Source organism: Plecotus auritus, assembly GCF_963455305.1.
Source record: "Plecotus auritus genome assembly, chromosome: 6".
Classification (NCBI taxonomy): domain Eukaryota; kingdom Metazoa; phylum Chordata; class Mammalia; order Chiroptera; family Vespertilionidae; genus Plecotus; species Plecotus auritus.
Genome location: NC_137773.1, coordinates 137,848,181 through 137,865,203, shown reverse-complemented (window position 1 = coordinate 137,865,203; position 17,023 = coordinate 137,848,181). Strand labels below are relative to the sequence as shown.

General features: G+C 40.6%; 1 pseudogene across 1 annotated transcript; it reads left to right on the top strand.

The window, feature by feature from the left end:
- Nucleotides 1–16,363: 16,363 nt before the first annotated feature.
- Nucleotides 16,364–16,730, top strand: LOC308251840 (non-histone chromosomal protein HMG-17-like; annotated as a pseudogene). Its single transcript has one exon. The product of its transcript is annotated as a non-histone chromosomal protein HMG-17-like (transcript).
- The last annotated feature ends 293 nt before the right edge of the window (nt 16,731–17,023 follow it).

The window sequence follows — 17,023 nt, the reverse complement described above, 5'->3', positions numbered from 1 at the left end:
TCAATCAATGGCTGTCTTTGATTGCTTGCACATTTCTTGCCATTGACATGGAGCCACATTTAGATGGCAACTCAAATTATGACTAGATTTGACTACTTCAGAGTCTCTATCTGTCTCTGCAGTCAGGGACTTTTGCTGCACTGTAAGCATTGTTATTTTCAAAGGAGACCTTGTTGAGAGACATCCATGCTACATGAACAGTAGAGAAGAAAAAAGGTTCTTTGGTGGAATAACCCTACTTTCCTTTCTGTAAATTTTTTTTTAGGAAGGAAGTAGTTAACAACATAAACTCCACTAAATGGCATGAGTCCTTGTGTAGTTTTCATGCTTAAGACTTTGGGGTCCCTGGGAGAAAAGAATGGCCTGTCAGGATTCAGAATCACAATAATTTAGACATCTAAAACAGTCACCTTATTTGAAAGAGTACATACCTATAGCAAATGCCAAGAGGTATTGCAGTGGAAAGTCCTCTGATAGAGCAAAATAGATAAAAGAATGTCTATTTTTATATCAGTAGGAAAATACATCACTTCAGTGGTCGCCATTGTTCTTGCTTTGGGACCATCTCACACCCCACACCCAATAGAAACCACACTACCACACACCAGCAAAAATCATTTATCATCTGAAAAATCTGTGGTTTCAGAATTTTTTAAAATGCAGATAATGTGAACAAAGATGACTTAAAAGAGGCTTGGTCTGGACAGATCTGCAAATATATAGTAGTCTTCCCATTTCTTCACCAAATTCCTCCGAATCACCAACCTTACCTAAAATATTCTATTCTATTTTGTTACTCTGATTGAAATTCCACCACCGATAGATTAATCTCGGTTAATTAATAAGTTTCTTACAAAAACACTTCTGACAGTTTTATCACGTTTTCACATATTCATGCCACTTACCATACATGTTTATTTAGACTTTTGATACTTCCAGCTTCTAGACAGGATGAGAAGTGACTCATTCAGAGCACTTTTCTTCTCGCTACTGGGTGAAGAAAAGAACTGTTTGATTTTGCCATTTTCTTCTTTAATGCCTATGAATACTATAAAGATAGAGATCTTATTATTTATCTATTGCTGCATAACAAATTACCCCCAAATGTCATAACTTAAAACAGCAACATGTATTACCTTATAGTTCCTGTCGGTCTGGGATCTCCGTGTGGCTCAGCTGGGTCTTTAGGCTGAGGACCTCTTGCCAGGCTGCAGGCCAGGAGCTGACCATGGCCACTGTCTCATCCTAGGGCTCCGTGGGGAAGAACCCCCTCCCATGCTCACTTGCCTGGATTTGGCAGGATTTGTTCCCTTGTGGACTTTTGGACTGAGGGTTTCAGGTGCTCACTGGCTTCTCTTTTTCCAATATGTTAGCAAACTGGTGGGCATTTGTGTTTTCGGAGACCTTGCTGAGTGATATGTGCTGAGGCAACAATAGCAGAGAAGAAAATATTCGGGGGCATCTGCTCTCTGGGTGGACAATGCTCTCAATTCTATGCTTCTTGGCCTCCCCACAAGGCAGCTCATATCATGGCACTTTGATTTATCAGTGCAAGCAGGTGAAAAGAGCCAGTGAGAGGGCACCCCAAATTTAAACACCAGATTTTTTGTAACTTACTAGCTGATGTGATGATCCATTATTTTGCCATATTCTATTCAATAAAAGCAAGTCACTAACTCCAGCGCACACTCTAGGGCAGGGGTTACAAAAGGCATGAATACTGGAAGGCAGGATTGTTCAGAGCCCTTTTGAAGGCCTTCTACTGCAGGGATAGATACATTTTGGAAGATGAGGGGAGAGGAAAAGGAATGGTTAAGGGGCCTTGGAGAATTTAGGAAAATACACAGAACTGTGTTCCAAAACCATGTTTCCAGAAATAATTTTTTCAACTGCCCTTTGAAAGAAGATACTGTTATTATTTCTAATTTACAATGAAAAAGCCTGGAATTTGCCAAAGATTTCATAGCCCTTGAGTGATGCTGGAATATCAACTGAGGCACTTGAACTCCAGACCCCACATTTTATTACTGTGCTTACTGTACTAGATAGGAAGTGTAGAAAGGGAGCTATACAAAAGCCAATAATAAAAAAGTATTTCCTTCAAGAAAAAAATGGTTAGATATTATCATAAGTCTTATTAAACAAGAGGAGACATTTCTTCCCCCTCTTCATTATCTTTCCATCTGGGTTTCATGCTTCAAGACAACTCAAATCAGCATTACTCATATCACAGATCAGATTCATATTCCTGTAAATGAATATTTTACTCAGCTCTGGCCAAATGGCTCAGCTGGTTGGAGTGTTATCCCATACACCAGAAAGGTTGTGGGTTTGATTCCCAGGTCTTCAGGGGCCATCTCTGTTGAGAGTTTGCTGTGGCAGGATACCCCTGCCTATGAGATGTGACCAGGTGGTGGGATGGGCGCTCCACTTTCTCTGATGTTTTCTGGGAGAGAGTTGCTCAGACTCATGGTAACAAGGAGGCTTCTCAAACCAATATATAGCTTGTTGTGGTCTCTCTTGCAAATGCTCTCAGTAGATCCAGTACTCTGTGCTAGACTTTGTGCTACACTAAAAAATGGGTTCTGAAAGATGCCCATGTCCTAATATCCAAAACCTGTGAATATGTTACCTTGCTTGACAAAAGGGACTTTGCATATGTTCGATTACATTAAGGACCTTGAGATTAACAAATTACCCTAGATTCTAGGGCTGGGCCATGTTAGCATGAGTTATCCTTGTTCTAAGTAAAGACAGATATGCAACCCCAGTCAATTAATTTAAACCAAATACTCTTTCTCATTTCCTGTGTGACCTGTTAGCCAGTCATGCTGTTTCCACATTGCTGACTATAACACTCCTTAACCTTGCTTTTGCCCAAAATCCCTTGGGAGGAATGCTCAGCTGCGTGTGAGGCTCTGCACTCTCCCAAACCATGGATTGTTTTCCCTTGAATAAAGAACATATAATTCATTAAAAAAAGGCGGGGGGGGGGAGACTTTGCACATGTTAAATTACAATAAGGATCTTGAGATGAAGAGATTACTCTAGATTACCCAAATGTTATCATGAGGGCTTTATAGGAGGCAAACAGGAGGTCAGAGTCACAGAAGACATGATCACAGACGCAGAGGTTGGTATGACATGAGGAAGGGACCACAAGCCAAGGAAAGCAGGTGGATTCTAGAAGCTGGAAAGGCAAGGAACTTGATTCTCCCCTAGTCTCCAGAGGGCTGCAGACTTGCTGAAACTTTGATTTTCAACTTCTGTCCTCTGGCATTGTCAGAGAATGGATTTATCTTGTTTCAAGCCACAGAATTTGTGGAAATTTGTTTTAGCAGCAATAAAAAACTAATAAAGCTTTCAAGTAAGTTTTCCTTAAATCACCTTCACGTGTACAGTTTCATCCCTTTCCAGTCCCTTTCTAATAACCTTATTGCTCTTTTGCCCATGTTAGAGAAAAGAAAAAAAATCTGTTTTTCTGGAGTTAGTTTTTGAAACCATATTTCTTTTAAGAACAGTACTTCAAAACTCCCCTTAAGGCACAGGGGAGACTTTGAGATCAAAGAGACTGGTGTGTCTGTGTATATATACAAATGAGTGCAAAAATTTCTCTATTGATATATGTAAATACACAAACACACACACACACACACACACACACACACACACAGACACATCTCAGGATCTCAGGCTGTCTTTGTATGAAACTGTAACTGAAAACCTTAACTTAGAATTACTGTCTAATGCGTATGGCTTTGAGGGCTTTTACAATTTTAAATTAGGTATATTCTTATTACTGACAACTTTCACTTGGTTGTAGTAACCAAAACAGAGAATAGATCCCTGTTAATGAAAAAATGATGAGTAACTTTTTCTATAATGTGTTAAAACAGTGGCTCAGGAAGGAGCCAGATATGGAGTACATCCGAATGTGTTTTAGGAGGGAGGGATTAAAAATTCAATATTAAATATATTATGAAAAATTTATATAGATCTAATCCCATCATGTGTAAATTTTTAGGGCATCTGGAATGTTTGCTGGAATGTAAGTTTGTCATGAAAACAAGGTTGAAATTATATTCCCAGATGGAGAGAAGATAAGCTAATATCACCCTCTCTGGCAAATTTACAAACATAAAAGATCATATTTTAATGGTATAAGCAAGGGAAGCGTTCATATCTATGCATTCTTTATCCCCTTTCCCAATCCTAAGCAGTCCCCATTCTGGAGCATTTTAGGCAGGCTTTGGATGATGATGAATTCAAGTCTTTTTTTTCTAGTCAGTCTCTTGTAATTTCAGGGTTAAGGGGAAGAGGAACAGGGAGTTGAGAAGCAATTATGACTTAATGAAATGCAATATGTATGGTTAAATACCATGTTTAATATTTACATTTAGAAGTATTTTCTTCAACATTGTTGATATTGTATTTACATTTAGTAGTATTTTCTTCAACATTATTGATATTGGCACTGGAAGCATTTGAGAGAGAGAGAGGGGGGGGGAGGGAGGGGAAGAGGAGAGAAGAAAGTTATTTTATATGACATAAAAGTACTTAGTTTTCATCCTGTTATATTTTTTTAAAGAATAATCGCAACTAGGGAAGATATAAACTAATTTGTCTACTCTTAAAAATAAATCAATGAAAATATCATGATACACATATATACACAATGTCACACATAAAGCATTCTGACCTATCTTCCCAACTAAGGAGACAGATTTTAAACAAGTTTTTCATAAAATGTTATTTTTTTTTAAATGTATTTTATTGATTTGTTACAGAGAGGAAGGAAGAGGGATAGAGAGTTAGAAACATCGATGGGAGAGAAACATCGATCAGCTGCCTCCTGCACACCTCCTACTGGGGATGTGCCCTCAACCAAGGTACATGCCCTTGACCGGAATCGAACCTGGGACCCTTCAGTCCGCAGGCCGACGCTCTATCCACTGAGCCAAACCGGTCAGGGCATAAAATGTTATTTTTCATTGAACCTAATAGCTCAGGTTTTATCTATTGTATTGCCAAATTGATTTTGAATTTTCTCGAACATTATCATTATCACGTCCTCTTTCTGCCTTCTTTAAGTGGTTTCCTGAGATATTTAGAGCAAACGAAAACCAATTTAATCTGCCATTCAAGATTTCCCATATTTTCTTGTTTCCTTTCCGACCCTTTAACTCTACCCCCTTCTCTCTCTGCGGTGTGGTAGGCACTATTCTATGAGCTTGTGCTAGTATAGGGAACAGAAAAGTCAGGGCCATTGCTCTCAGAGTGTCTCTGTAATGAGGAAGTATATTTAATAGAAAGAGAGGTGCTAGCCTTAAGCCAAAGAAGCCCACTTTTGAGAGTTAATAGCAAGGTTTCTGGAGCCTAGTTTCAAGCTTGGCTTCATAACTAATAAATGCCCGACCTTTCATAAATTACTTAATCTCCCTGAGGCTAAGCATCTTTCATGGACAGACAGGAGATAATAATATGATAATGATGATGGCGATGAAAAAGAATAATAACTGCTTTTATAGTTTCACTGAGAAGACTAATTGAGATAATATTTTTTACTATACAACTGGATATTGTAGAATCTCAATACATGCTACCATTACTATTAATATTACTGTTGTTTCTAGCGTTGGGCTAAATAATACACGTGTGCTTGGGAACTACCAAGAATTTTTCTATGACTCATAAAGATAATGTCTAATGACCAAAACAATATTCTCCTGGAATTGAACTGACTTGCAATAGGTAATGAGAATACCGATAAATGGCCAATAGAATGATTTTTTCCTCCCAATGCCCTTCCAAATTAAGGGGGTGAGGGTGACTTTATTATAAGTCAATATGTAACCTAATGCACTTGTACAATCTACTGAAAGAAGAGCAAAATCAATGCCTGCGCTTGCAGCCCACTGCTCCGCCAGGGCCAGGTGGCATTCACACAGCACATGCTTACTGGCTCCTGATTGGTTGCCTGTCTTATATGCTTCTCTTCAACCTGACAAGGGTCGATAAAGCATTGCAGAGAACAAAGAGGATGTGCAGAATAATAATGGCCATAAAGAAATTGAGAATCTTGAGTCATACTTCAATCTGGTGAATAAAGGACAGACCATGCATTCTGGGATATACATTTATGTTAAGCTCTAATTATTATTATTATTATCAAAACCCATGTAAGAAGGAACATATGAAGCAAGGGTTATAACTTGGTTCATTGTGAAAACATCAATGACTACGAGAACAAGAAGGGGGAAATAAAAGTTTGTGAAATTAGCCACTGCTCGATCTTATGTTGGTATTCCATATAAAACTTTTTATCCAGATCCTTTTATACTCATTACTGAAATTATGGTGAAAAATAAATGAATGGTACCCACACAAAGAGCTTCAGGATCACCATGGTTTACTTAAAAGAAAATGATTTGCATTTCAGTGTAGCAATATAATGATTCCATTAACATAAAAAGAAAAACGCACACACGTAGGTCATAGGAAAAAATGACTTATTTTAAAAAGAACACATGTAATAGAAATGATCCTGGGCCAGGAATTAGGAATCTAGCAAGAAGTTCTAATGTATAGGGTGAGGCAAGCATAGGTTTATTCTTGTATTATTATTTATTAATTACATTTTCCATATAAACAACTGTAAACCTAGGTTTGCTCCACCCTGTATCTCTAGTTGGAAGCACAACCCTAGGCCACTTACAAAATAAACCTCTGACTCCCAGGGAACCTTTAAAACTCACCTCTTATTCTCCAACCTTGACTTGCAAATGCTGTAATTTTTTTATTGACAAAGTTGCCACTTTTTCCATCCCCTTCTTCATCTTCTCTGGATTAATTTTGATAGAAACATATTGAACTCTAAACCCTTTCTACTCCAAGTGTAAAAAATATGGGGTGGAAATGGACAACACTGGTATCTATTGTTAGAATTGCAGACTCTTGGGCTCCCCCCAACCCCGCCGAATCAGACTCCCCATTTGACAAGATTCCCAAGTAATCCCTTTGCATCTGGGCTATGAGGAGCACTAATCTGATGCCATTTAACTGCCCCACTGGCTTGGAACCATCATTTGTTCCATACCCAGTTGCTGAGATAGGAGGTTAACAACAGAGTACAAGCTTTTAAACCTGTCAGGGGCTTCTCTAGTCATGTAGTCCAGACACCTCATCTTAAAGTCAGAGGAACAGCATTCTGCCCAAGGTCACATTCTTCCTGAGCCAGGAGCAGAATTCAATCTGCTGGCTAGAGTCACGGGTGCTTTTCAACAATATCATGTTAGCAAAAATGTATTCTGCTACTGAACTTTTCTATTTTCTCTCTCCAGACACAACAAAATTAATCAAGGTTTGCCTTGGTAACTTGCGGTCTTTGGACTCTCAGGCTCCTGTGTGTGAACGCGCGTGTGGGTACTTATTTATAGCAGAAAACAGCCATAAACTGGTCATTGAAAACCAAAGCTCTCTGTGTAGCTGGAGGGGCAGCTTGGCTAATTCACCACCTTTTGCCTCTGGCTCCTCAATTATCAGTAGGAGATGATTCATTTCTATGGAGACCTTTGAAAGTCTCAGTTGAAACGCCTTGAAGAAAAGCATTACAAGCCTACAAGTGAAAACTACACCATTCTCTCACTATATGGAACTGAAACTAAAATTAGCAGCTGTCATTGGTCTATGCTATGCACTACTCCACAGTTAATTCCCATGGGCCCAGCCATAGCTGCTTTGCAGATCAACTGCTCTAAAAACTTGAATCGGTGGAAGTAACAGTATATAGTAGAGAGAGCAACTGATTTGGGGTTAGAAGTTCTGGGTTTGAGTCCCAATTCCTCTGCTTACCAGTTGTGCTCATTTAGGCTGTTATTCCAACTCTCTAGGTTTCTGTTTCCTCATTTAAATGGCCTTAATATTACTATGTCACAATACTTTTTAAAGTTGTCCTTTCTGTTGACACTCTGACTTTTCCATGTGCCCTTCCCCTCAGAGAAATAATCACCTTTCCACTTCCCCAGCAGTCACACGTTTGTTCCCCTTTCTAAGATCACCAATGTTCTTTTTGGTGTCCATGAGGCCCCAGGCCAGAGGACTCCACCCTCAGCTCCTCCAGAAGAGAATGTGACCACCCCAACCCAATGAGCACACACACTGCTCTCTGGCCATGATGACTGAGTTCAGTAGTCAACATGTGAATGAACATGCTAGCCCAACAGAGTGAATCTCGGGCTGCCCAGAGAATGCTGATCAAGAAGTTCTCATCCTCTTCACTGCGTTGAAACAACTTGTTATGTGAAACTGCTATGGCTATTTGCTTCCAGAGGAGCCAGCTCGAGAACAAAGCTGAATTGCTCGAGCTGGTGCCAGGATAAACTTCCAGACTAAGGTATACCTAAACGCAACTTATCTCTGTACTTTTCCACTACCTGAGCCAATTCTCTTCATTGGTTCAACTAGTTTGAGGAAGGATTTCTATTTCAGGAAATCCAATCATCTTACCTAATAATAGACAAACATGTAAATTGACTGTACCTCCCCCACGCCACCAGCCAATCAGGAGTGACATGCAAAGTAACCCAACAAAGATGGTGGTTAATTTGCATACTCAGCTGCGGAGTGATGGGGGCGGGACACTTGCGTCACCATGGCGATGACTCAGGCGTTCCGCCCCACCCCCGGTCTCTCAGGGCCTCTGGCAGTGTGGGAAAGAGGCGGCTCTGGGGCCTGAGGGGAAGGGGCTGGGCCAGAGTTGAAAGGCTGTGCCGGCAGCCAGGGAAAGGAAAGCCCATTCTAGCACGAATCTTCATGCATAGGGCTTCTAGTATAAACAAATATTTTGGTCTCAGCAAAGCCTATAAGTAGCCAAGTTGTTATAGAGTTTCCTTAAATTCCATATGACGTGCCCCATTTCAAAGACTTATAATCTGATATCTGAACAGGGTTCTTTCAACACTCAGGTAAAATACATATCAGTGTTTTGTAAACTGAGAATTACTACAAAAATATAAAATATAATTTCTCACAAAGTAGTGAGTAATAAGTAAACTATTTAGTGATTCTGACCTTACTGGGGGTTAGGAAACTAATGAAGTCTGTGGCACTTACCCCCTAAAATACAGGTTTACTGTTGGGAGTATGCAAAGCACAGAGTTTATTCTTGTATTATTATTTATTTATTGTATTATTTTCCACTTGAACAAGTGTAAACCTACTTTTACCCTAACCTATATAAGTATATACATAGAAGCAATCCTATATAATAAGAGAGAAATATGCAAATTAGGCTGGGACATCACTACCAGTTCAGGAGGTCTGCGTCACAACCAGCTCAGAGCACACCCCCAGCCCCAGCGGACACACACCACACACAAGGGCTGGGGGCAGGCTCCAAGCAGCCTTGGCCCCAGCCCCGGCGCCACCCCGTTCCGAGGCCACTCCCACTGGGGGTTTGCAGGCAGGCATGCTGCACCACCTGCCCTGGAAGCAAGGCCCCAGTGGACCCACAGACCCGCCCAGGGGGGTGTGCTCCGAGCCGCCATGGCCAGACCATGGCTTAGGCCCGCTCCCCATGGGACATCCCCTGAGGGCTCCCAGACTGTGAGAGGGGGCAGGCTGGGCTGAGGGACATCCACCCAGTGCATGAATTTTGTGCACCGGGCCTCTAGTTTTCATATAATTTCAGAGAGTTTAAAAACAAACTACATGGGACATTTTTTATCTCTCCAGAACTGATCTTCTAGGAATGGTTCCTAACTTTTGGGCCATGGTCCAGGAGTTGCCAAAAAGGTTAAGAACAAAATACTAGCTTAAGCATCACAGAGCTCTAAGAATTATTCTACTGAATATATTCTAGCAGGAAACTCCCACATCTAAGCTGTATTAGAATTCAGACAAAGCTCTATTATGGTTAAAACCATAATTAGAGGTGTTTTGCTAAAATCAAGTGTTCCTTTCTTTCCTTCTGAACTTCATTTACATATCTCTTTAAATTATTTCATAACACTAAGGATAACAATAAAGGAAGTGACCCAGGTACCAGACTGTTTTTCTCTCAAGGGAAAAATCTTTGCACTTGGCTCCACAAAATCAATTGGATTGATTGATACAAAGTTCAATATTTTAATATAAAAACGTAATTACACATGGCAAGGTGGGGAAATTTTTGATGGGCATCTGAAACACAAATCGAACTGGAAAAGACTAAGATAATTGAACTCAAGATCTTACTTGTGGTATCATTTTATAACTATTAAGAAGTAGCCCCAGAGATTTCTATGGCCCTGACTCTGAATCAAACTAGCAAGAGGTGAGGGAAGCAGGAAGATAAGAGGAAAAGGGTCAGGAAGCCGGTTCAATCTGGTGGGGAAATATTTTCATTCATTCCCCATCCCAAACCCTGCAAACCATGAGTCTGAAAAATCCATGGCACAAAAGAACAACAATGTATTTATGATTCAACATGGTGGAAAGAGTGGGAGTTTGGGATTCAGGACAATCTTGATTTGAATTTCAGTTCTGCTCCCTTCTGGCCATGTGACATGGAGAGTTTACCTAATTGATTTCTGTTGTCCATGCTTTCACCCTTGCCCTCGCTCCACAGTCTACTCTAAAAATCCTCCCCGTTGCCGTGCCTCTCTACCCATGCCCAAATCTGCTAGCATGGTCTTCCCTAATGGGCTCTCTCTGTAACAATCTCACCCAGCAAAACATAGGACTTACTTCTTCACCTTCTTCAAGTGTTTGCTTAAATCGCATATCTTCACTAAGGCCTCCCCTGATGACCACATTTAACACTGCAACCCTCATGCTATTCCAAGTGTTATTTTCTTCCTTTTTTTCTTAGCATATATCATCTTCACACAATATACATATTAATATACATGTAAACATTATATTTACTGTACTTCTCCCCACCAGATTATGAACTTTACAGAAGTAGGAAAGTTTTACTGTTTGGTTCTCTGATGCATTCCCTTCAACTAGAAGAATGCCTAGTACATAACAGGAACTCAATAAATATTCTATTTCTATTAATAAGCAAATTAATCTCTACATTTTAAACCTGGAAATTGGACAGAAAAAAATATGTTTCAAAAGGTTTGCTATATATTAAGATAACATACATATATTTTTTGCCTAACAATGTTTATTAAATAGTTGGTTAATAAATGTTTTCTCCTCTATTCTCTGCTAAGTACCCTACTGAAGATTTAACATGCTGATACTAATTACTTTTCAGTAACCAGATTTTTTATTCACTGCCACCTTTGGTATCTGGGCAACCAAAATCCCACAAGATCAGGTGAAGAGCAGTGTTAGATCTGTGGACAGTCAGCATATGAGTATTTTATGGGACAGGCATGCTGTAGTATTAATGTCAATGCAGATGTGAAATGGGATGATCAACTGAAAAAAAGGAAAAGTTAAAATGATATAAGTGCTTTTAAAATAATATGTGATATTTGACCAGTGTTTAAGCTTTACCCCCTCCCCATTTATGCTACTCTGTGAGGAAGAAAGATCACAGACAATCAACTGAGATTAAGGAAACAGTTGCTAGAACCCAATCTGGGAGCAATCTGGGTCTAGGTTTTCATTTAAGGAAACTCCATTTCTGGAAGGATAAAGTTTCTATGGCTTCTGATAAATACGGCCTATGTTTACTTTCAAGAGGTAAGGGAGCTTATGCATAACAAATCTGAAGGCATATCTCACAATCCTGACTTATCCACTGTGCAGAGAGTTTTAGTTGTGATAAATCATACATAATGCAAGAGCGAAGGAGTTAGGAGAAAGTTCAGCAAAAATAATTTGAACTTCCATTAAAAGAATGCGACAGCTGTCTCTCCTCCATCACACCATTAAACACCTCATTATCATTTGTCAGTTTCAACAATTTCTTTTTCTTCTAAACACCACTTCATTCTCTGACCCAACCAATGCAATTTTGACCTCATTAACCTGGTTGGTATTAACCTTGGAATAATAACAAGTTGAAACTACCCTCCATGTGCATTGTGAGCTTGACTTTCTTTTAAGTCAGGTAGTTGAGTTTCCTCACCATGGTCACAGGCTGTCCCTTCCAAGTAGGTCAGCCAGCATGCCTTGGAAACTCAGAGCCTATGTAAAGGCATAGCAATGAATAAATGGATATGCATTTATTATATTCTTTAACCAAAAAATAGAAGCAAATGCTTTTTTATTCTGCAATTGAAAGAGTTGTGGCTCACGAAATAAAAGACTCAGGTTCTAGTCCAAGCTCGGATATTCTATCTAATAAATAGGGAATATGCTAATTGACTGTCACACCCTCACAAAGATGGTGACACCCACAGCTGATAAAGAGGGGATATGCTAATTGAATGCCACGCCCTCATATTTGGTGGTGCCCAGTCCTCTCAGCCACACTGGGGCGGCAGGTGCATGGCATGGCCAGGCCCACCCCCAGGTGGGTCCGTTTGCTCCGTGTGCCTGCCTCTGGAGTCCCCCAGTCCCTTCAGCCCCCCAGCCACCCAGGGCTGGCCCAAGACGCAGGCAAGCCTTGGATGTTGGCTGCCCAGCCGCCCAGGGCTGGCCCGAGGCACAGGTAAGCTTTGGATGGAGGCTGCCCAGCTGCCATGGCCGCCCGAGGCTCAGGTAATCACGGCCGGCCGAGGCTTGCACTGCCGGCAGTGGCAGCAGAGGTGTGATGGGGTGTCGCCTTCCCCTGATTGCCAGGTCGCCTGCCCCTGAGGGCTCCCGGACTGTGAGAGGGGGCAGGCCAAGCTGAGGGACCCCCCTCTCCAGTGCATGAATTTTCATGCACCGGGCCTCTAGTTAGTTAATAATTGGACGTGGATAAATCACGCAATCATTCTAGATTTTCATTTCTCTGGCAGTAAAATAAAGGAAGTAAATTGGAGGGTCTTAAGTACTCTCTAGTTAAAGTAGATGTCTGGTGTACTGCCTGGATCCTATTTTCAGACCAGTATACCCATCCTTCAGATGACCTGTAAGTAAGGCTCAAGTCTGAGACCTTCTCTTGGCCAAGGAGGGGAGATGCCCCTTGAGAGGTTATATAAGTCTCTCCACCTCTCTAGGCAGCCTATGATTACTGGACACAAAAATCCAACCTTCTGCCTCAAGGTGGGACAACTCCAATACAAATTATTCTCCAGGATAGCCCCTTACCTCCAGGCATCAAACTAAAGCAAATATTATGTAAGACCATATAGTGTATTGGATTTACTTCTCTATTCTGCTTTCCTCATTCCCTTTAAGGGTTTTCCTGAAAAGCACTACTTCAATAATCATAATGCACCTAAATCCCTACCTCAGGGGCTCTGCCTCTAAGAAACTTAAATAAAAAAAGACGATATACCTTGCTGATGGTTTGCCAGAATGAATACTTCAGAGAAAGAACTTAAATTCTTTCTCTCATATATAGGTTTAGAGATCAATAAGACATTTTGGGCCATGCAGTTTTGGACAGGGACTAATATTTATGAAAGGTCAAGGTCAGATTTCCCAAATAAATGATATTTGAACTGACTGAAAAAAATGAATGAATTGTAGGGGGAAGGGCACGACAGGTAGAGATAGCAGCATCTGCAATGGATGAGAGGCATAGCAAAGCATATCTGTTCCTGGAGTGGAGAGGTAAGACAGTAAATATATTTATAAATTCCAGTCATGTTGTGGAAGGGGAGGCCGGGGCCAGGTCATTATGAAAGTGGCATTACATTATATGACTACAGTATGAAAATGACATTAGAGCTAATATTTTTTAAGGCTTTACTTTGTGTCAAACTCTCTGTTTAGTATTTTCAACCTACCAACATATTTTATTCATTCAACCACTGTAACAGGCACAAATGTTAGGCAGTATTATTGTTTTCATTTTACAAATGAGAAAAACAAGTCACAGAAAAATAAACAAAGATCCCACAGGTAGGATATGGCAGACCCATGAAATGTGATGGTCTCCCTAACCACTTACCATCTTAATGCTATCTTAATGAATGTGGAAGGGTTGAAGGATATTATGCAGCAAAGTAGTATGCTTCTATGTATGTTTGAAAAGAAATCATTCCTGTAGCATTTTTTATTAGAAACTCTCATGAAACTAAATGGATGCAGAAATAAAAGTAAAGAGATTGGGAAACTATTGAGGATTTTAGCCTTAGAGATGATACAGCACGTTTTGGTCTGCTTGGGCTGCTATAACAAAATGCCATAACTGGGTGGCTTTAAACAACAGACATTCCTTTCTCACAGTTCTGAAGGCAGGAGTCTAAAATCAGGTGTGAGCTGATTGGCTTCCTGGGGAGGCCCTCTTCCTGCCTGGAAGATGGCCTCCTTTTTGTTCAATCTTCATAAAGAGACGAGAGAGAGAGAGAGAGAGAGAGAGAGAGAGAGAGAGAGAGAGAGAGAGAGAGAGCGCTAGTGCGCTCTAGCTCTTTGGTCCCTGTCATATGACACTAATCCCATCAGAAAGAATACAACTTCATGACCTAATCTAACCCTGTTTACCTTCTGAAGGCCCATCTCCAAACACTATTACATTGGGGGTTAGGCCTTCAACATATGAATTTGGGGTGAGGGGACAAACATTCAGTCTGTAACACAACCTTAACCAAATGGCACTGGGGATATAGAGGACGGGTCAGATTTGAAGGTGACTGTGATTTTTTTATTTCTGGTGGGAGCTTTAAATAACAGCCATGTGATTATAAAGTTGTCATATTTAGCAAATAAAGACACAGAATTCCCAGCTATGTTTGCATTTCAGATAAACAAATAATTTTTATTGTATGTCTCATGCAATATTTAGAAAATATTTCCACTGAAAAATTACTTGTTTATCTGAAATTCAAATATACCTGAGAATACTGAATTTTATCTGGAAGTCCCAGTTCCTGGGTCAGATCTGGGTTTAGGATGTGGGCAGCTTCACCTGCACAATTATCTGAGTAAGGATAGAATAAGCTCTCCCTCTACTATCACACAGGAAATGTAATGGAAATTGCCTTCTCTGTATTCCTAGTATCCCAATATCTGCCAGACTTCCAGGGGGAGAATGAAAACCTACCTGTAAAATAATGATGTTTTAACTTCTCCAGCCTAGTAGAATATGTAGTCCTGTTGTTCACCAAATGGTATTAATAAAAAGTAGGTCACGGTATTGTTTCCCTTGAGGTCCAGTTAGCATTGAAAAGAAAGAATCGTGACATTTTACAGCTGGAAAGGATCAAACCATAATTTCATGCTATGACCTTCTTTTCAGATGGAGAACTGGAAACCCCAGTCCCCTCAGGCGCTTAGGGGACTTATCAAAGGTCACACAGTGAGGGGTACTGATTCTATGACACCCACAGTGCTAAGTCAATGTAAGCATTTTATCACTTGATCTTTTCCACAATCCTGAGAGGTAGTGATATCATCACAATTGTATATATGAAAAAGGAGTATCTGCAAAGTTAACTAATTTTGCTTGAGGAAGCATGACAGAAAATAGCAGAACTGAGATTTGAAATGAAAACTGTCTGCATCCTGAGGCCATTTTCTCTTAACCCTCATAAAATCTCTCTCTCTCTTACACACACACACACACACACACACACACACACACACATGCACACACCTTAACACCACTATACATGTGTGCACACACGTGTACACATCCTAATGCACCATGCATGTTTATGCATGTGCACACAACATGACATGCACCATACATGTACACACATCATGCCAACCTTTCCATGAGTATAACCTAGTTCTACTTCATAATGTAACTCCGAAGGGGTCAATGGTATTGTGGATTTCTTAGCACGAATGCATTGCCAAGACAAAAAGAACTTGAGATGGGCCAGGAGTATCATTCCCACAAAGGTGTACCAGGCTTCAGTTCCAGAGACAATGCCAAGGTTAGCCTGGGACTTCTTAATTGGGACACATGTACTGTTATGCTTTTCCTAGTTCTGACTTCTACTGCATTAGCAAAGTTTTCAATAGAGCACTCGAATTTTAATACGGCCCTCGTTTTTAATAGACTTTACCTTTCAGAGCTGAGCAGAGAGTACAGAGATTTCCCATATTACCACCCCTCCCCACTGTCAGCTCCACGGTAGCCCCCACTTTCTCCCACCAGAGTGGTATTTTTGTTATGATTGATGAATCTACATTGACACATCATTATCACCCAAAGTCCAGAGTTTACATTAGGGTTCATTCTCAGTGTACATTCTGTGGGATTTGACAAATGTATAATGACACATACCCATCATTATAGTTATTGCCTGCATTTAAACACTATTTCTGAGTTAGCGATTGCAAATCTGACTAGAATTTGTCTTAGAAGATAGAACATCTTTACATGCCATCAGAAATCTTGGGCCACGAGGAGACGAGATCGACCCCCGGACCAAGCAAGGCCCGTGCACTGCTGCATCCCTGCGTCCCGCTCGGACCCATTGCTATCCTGCCCAAGAGAAAGGCTGAAGGGGATGCTAAGGGAGATAAAGCCAAGGTGAAGGACAAACCACAGAGAAGATCCACCAGGTTATCAGCTAAACCTGCTCCTCCAAAGCCAGAGCCCAAGCCTAAAAAGGCCCCTGCAAAGAAGGTACCGAAAGGGAAAAGGGAAAGCTGATGCTGGCAGGGATGGGAATAACCCTGCAGAAAATGGAGATGCCCAAACAGCCCAGGCACAGAAAGCTGATGGTGCTGGAGATGCCAAGTGAAGTGTGTGCATTTTTGATAACTGTATTTCTGGTGACTGTACAGTTTGAAATACTATTTTTTATCAAGTTTTATAAAAATTCAGAATTTTGCTTTACTTTTTTTTTTAAGCTATGTTGTTAGCACACAGAACACTTCATTGTTATTTTTTGGGGGAAGGACATATAGTACTAATCGAATGTCTCCAAAGCTGGACTGATGTGGTGGTGGTGGGGTGGGGGGATACCTTTCCCTTCTAGTTTTGAGAAATTTCTTCTTGGTTCCTTGGAGGAGGGATCTCTTGATGTTGACACAC